The sequence below is a fragment of the Hylaeus volcanicus genome, chromosome 6, assembly GCF_026283585.1.
Source record: "Hylaeus volcanicus isolate JK05 chromosome 6, UHH_iyHylVolc1.0_haploid, whole genome shotgun sequence".
NCBI classification, from domain to species: domain Eukaryota; kingdom Metazoa; phylum Arthropoda; class Insecta; order Hymenoptera; family Colletidae; genus Hylaeus; species Hylaeus volcanicus.
Window position 1 is genome coordinate 5576859 of NC_071981.1, and position 5086 is coordinate 5581944.

The following is a 5086-nucleotide window of genomic DNA, read 5'->3' on the forward strand; positions in this document are numbered from 1 at the left end:
CATTTAATATTGCACTAGGTGTACAGAGGAATATAATATTGCCCAAATAATATGCACACGTATCTTACAAAATATATTTAAAATACAAGCCCTGAAATTTATTGAATTCTTTGGTGTTATGCTAGGTGCATGACTCTACCGCGTTGTGTTACTATGTTTGGTATAGCGTCTATTTTCGTAATTTCCTTGATGCATCTGTCTTGATACCCTGCTACTATAAGCACCTCTTGATCTAACCGATTTTAGTTCGGTGATCAAGTAGGCCGTACAACTGGTCTACCATGACCCATTCATCTTGCAAGAATGGAAGGTCAAGGTATTTTCCAGTCAGTCAACTGAAATGTGGTGAAGTTCTATCAAGCATGAACCGCACGTTTATCCACATTGTCAACGAATGCACAGGGTGTTCCAAAAAGTAATCAGGTGTAATAAATAAATTGTAATCCGAGCTTAATTATGTATATTATTTATTTTTTTTTGGTAAATGTATACAGACAATTAAACAGTAATTATTACAGTTCGTATTAAACTTATGTAAAGGTTCAAACTTAAAAATAATATGAAATATACAATATACAATATACAATATACAATATAATAATATATAATAAAACAAAAGAGGGACCATGAAAGCAACGGAGAAGGAAGAAAGTATAAACCATAAACAATAGATACTTGGGAAGTGGAATTCATCTTCTTGGAGTACGGTATTTTTCTCACTGTTCTTTTGTCCAAGAAAGGCGTCAAGAGAAACAATGAAACAAAACTTCTCCGGGACCTGCGACCGTCAAACTACGAAGTCTCGGATTTCCCATGTTGGCAACACGTTTTAACATTCTCTCAGTTGTCGACTGGCACCGTCACGTTGAAAGATTGAATATTTAACGCGTTATTCAAGAAAGACTGCTACGCTCAACACTTTTTCACTTGTATCTTATATTTATTTGATCTTGCATTCATTCAAACATTAGTTTTTGACAATTTAGGTAACAATTTAGGTTCTCTTTCCTTAATAACAGATAAGCAAATTTAGTCGCATTATTTTCGGAAGTTTAAAATCTCATAAACGTTTAAAAAATCTTTAAAACATTTAAAAGAATTTAATTAAAAAATAATGTTGATTTCCCCATTTAAATAGAACCATGCCTGGAATTTCCCTATTTTCCTTCCCTTAATAATAAATAAATAAATTTAGTCACATTATTTTCGGAAGTTCGTAATATCCAGAATTTAAAAAAAATTAATCAACAAATAAGTTTAATTTTCCCATTGAAATAGAACCGTGCAATTTCCAATGCAAATAAAAAAATTCAGTATCAAAATTTTGTAACTTTAAAATCTCCAGAATCTAAAACAATTTAATCAACAAATGACGCTGACTTCTCTACTCAAATAAAATCTTTTGCTCTCCTCACCGTTACTGGAATATCACGTTTCACGGCATTTATTTCGCGAATCACGGAACCGGGGCGAAAATATCCGCCAGTTTATTGGTTTGCATAATTTCCAGAGACGCGTGAAACCCTCGAATTCGATTTCCTGGTGATAGGGTCGCGACTCGCGGCTCTATCGTCGGGAAATTCCAATTTACAATCGAGTATCGACAAAGTGCCATGCGCGCGAAACGCGTTTAAAAATGTTCGCTCCGGCGGTCATTCCAATTATCGCTGTCAATAATTTTCACGGCTGCGGGGACCATTCAAACAACTAATAAAAGCGTCGGAGAACTTTGCGCTTGACACACGATCCACTCCGAGGTGGTATCCTCCTTTCATGTTCGCCTCTTTAAAGCCACTCCGCGCGCTTCATTTCAGATTAGTTATCGAAAACGTGCGCGGATGATGGCACATTATACTATCGATATCAAAGTATAATAAAGTCTCGCTTCTCTAAATATTTTTAATTCATCCTTCGGATTTATCGATATATTGACAATTTCTTTTTAAATTATTCTTTCCACATCCGTTTCGAACGACGAGATAAACCTAAACATTTTCGAGTAAAAGTATATTACGCGCAGCAAGAGATTCTCGCATTTCCAATTGGCATAACAGACCCTGAGGCAACCATAAAACGCTAATGGAAATTATGTATCGCGTATGGTACGTCGGTATCGAGATTGAAACCCTGACTCGTTGAATTATTATTCCTGGCTTCGACTATTTCGTTATACGAAACTTTTGTGCGATATATTCACGGCTAAGCAGCTCCGGAAGGTGATTCGCGTAATGCATTCGATTCGCGACTCTCGACTCGTGTATTCTCATCGAACCATGTACTTTCTCGAGTACAATGGCAGGATCCCAAATTCGAGATATGCAAAATCTAGAATGAAGGCATTGTTCTCTTTTTTACCAGTTCCGGAGCGCTCCGTTTCGAACGTCTCGTGCGAGTGGGAATTCTCCATTGTTCAACTTCAGATGTTGAACGACGTGGCTTGATTTCGGGCCACGTGAAAATTGTGACCGCGCACGTGGTTGATCTCGAGTGAAGCTTCGCGAGTGGAAAAATTATTTCCATAGTGTCGATATGCTTGATACCTTGAAATGTTAATACTTGATTAGTCTATTATTTTCACCGCATGCTAGAATATTTTTAATGAATAATCCTTACAAATATATTTTGTCTAGTGATCAAGCATCGAAACAGTGCTAGGCTTTGTATCATGAGTTCTTAATTCTTACATTTTAATTTATCCCTTTACGTTACTCAGTGGAACATTCTGAATGTCGTCTGACCAGTTACAGAATATTCTACTTATATCTCTGCTCGTTAATGTGAACTACTGCTGAACATTAGCTATAACTTTTTGTCCATGGTGTCGATATGCTTGATATCTTGATATATTAATACTTGATCAGTCTATTATTTTCACAACATACTAGTATATTTTTAATGAATAATCCTCACAAATACATCATAGAGTATTTATATTTAAAAAAGATGTTTAACAACAAAATTAATTTTGTCCAGTAATCAAGCATAGAAACAGTGCTAGGTTAAATACACAATGAGCTCTTAATTCTTACATTTTAATTTATCCCTTTACGTTATTCAGTGGAACATTCTGAATGTCGTCTGACCAGTTACAGAATATTCTACTTAATACCTCTGCTCGTTAACGAGAACTACTGCTGAACATTAGCTATAATTTTTTGTCATAAACTCTCCGTATTCCCCGAATATCAACAAATGCATGATGTAATGTGTAGCTACACAGGTATAATTCGGCCACGTTTTCCACGGTTTCATTAGATCCCGTCTAGCGCAACCGGCACCGTGCTCGCTTTACATCGCTTCGAGATAAGAAAAGTCGGGAGACAATGAAATATTATGGAACAGCGAAAGTATGCTGCGAATATATAACTGTCAGAGGTGGCTAATGTTGACCACTTATCGATTGCTCCTGGTAATTGCTCCCTTGAAGGATAATTCTAGTTCTTTCGCCCCACCCTATCGGACGATGTAATCGCCGTGCTATTTATGGAACGGGGCCGGTATCTCGAAAACCGACGCGGAAAACTTGGAACCTAGTTACTCTTCCTCGTCGCGGTATAGGAGGGGAAAGAGATGCGTACGCGTACGCGTGCACGGGTGTACGTAATGGGACGCGAAACGGCGAAAACTTCCAACGACAGTTATATACGCCCGAGTTCTCGTTACTGTCAGCGCCAATTAACCACAAATTGTGGTGAACAGTTCAGTGGACTGTTCATGTAAGCTTCACTCACAGCATACCTAACACACTTTAATACATTATAACATATTATAACAATTCTAACGCCTTTTGGTACCTCTTCGCATTTCCTAAAAACTCTTCACACTTCCTAACACCTCCTAAAATTTCCTAACATGTCTTAATACTTCCTAACGTCTTGTAACATTTCCAAACACCTCCTAAAACTTCCTAATACCTCCTGAAATTTCCTAATACCTCCGACCACCTCCTAACACTTTCCCTATACCTTCTAATACCTCTTGATATTTCCTAACAACTCTTAAAATTTCATCACACCTCTTAAAGTTTCCTGACATGTCCTAATACTTCCTAACGTATTGTAACATTTCCTAGCACCACCTAACGTTTCCCTATACCACCTAACACCTTGAAATACCTCCTTACACTTCCTATCACCTTCTAACATTTCTTCATACCTCTTAACACCTTCTAATAATTCCACACAATTCCTATCACCTTTTAACATTTCTTCACACCTCCTAACGCTTTCTAATACCTCCCAACAATTCCTGAAACTTCATAACACCATCTAACACCTTTCAACGCCTTCCAACACCTCCTAGCAACTTCTAACATCTCCTACCAGCACCTGGGGGTACAGCAAAGTGTCAAATCGCGACATACAAAACTTTTGAGGTGCAAATTTGTTGAAGTTTTGAGCGGAGCAAAGTTCCACAATGTTGCAAACGGCCCCGCTCAAAATTCAACAAAGTTGTAACGCTCAAAATTGCAACAAAATTGCAGGGCTCAAAAGTACAACAAAGTGGCAGCTCAGAAGTTCGGAGAAAGGGCGATTTTTGGATTTTGTCGAATTTCTCCGAACTTCTGAGTTGCCACTTTGTTGTACTTTTGAGCCCTGCAACTTTGTTGCAAGTTTAAGCAGCGCAACCGCCAAAATTTGCAACATTGTTGCAAATCGCTCGCGACAGAGTTCATCGAAGTTGCAAGTTCAACAATGTTGCAAATCGCTCCCCACAGAATTCAACAAAGTTGCAAGTTCAACAATACTGCAAATCGCTCAGCTCAGAACTACAACAAAGTTGCAAAGTCGATTCGATTTTTCGGATTTTGTCACATTTTGCCGAACTTCTGAGTTGCCACTTTGTTGTACTTTTGAGCGTTGCAACTTTGTTGAATTTTGAGCGCTGGAACTTTGTAGAAAATTGAGCGCTGCAATTTTGTGGAAGTTTTTAGTGGAGAAAAGTTAGGTGATTTTAAGAAGTATTAGAGAAGGTTTTAAAAGGTGTGAGGAAATGTTAGAAGGTGATAGGAGCTGTAAGGAGATGTAAGGAGGTGTTTTAAGGTGTTAAGAGATATTAGGAAGTATTAGAAGGTGTTATGAGGTGT

At 37.8% G+C, this 5086-nt stretch overlaps 1 protein-coding gene and 1 long non-coding RNA gene across 2 annotated transcripts in view; one reads left to right on the forward strand and one right to left on the reverse strand.

Moving 5' to 3' along the window:
* LOC128878250 (uncharacterized) overlaps window positions 1–5086 on the reverse strand; it is a 246294-nt gene that overhangs the window by 173834 nt on the left and 67374 nt on the right. The window lies entirely within an intron of this gene.
* Window positions 1–5086, forward strand: part of LOC128878251 (uncharacterized) — a 63017-nt gene that overhangs the window by 55941 nt on the left and 1990 nt on the right. The window lies entirely within an intron of this gene.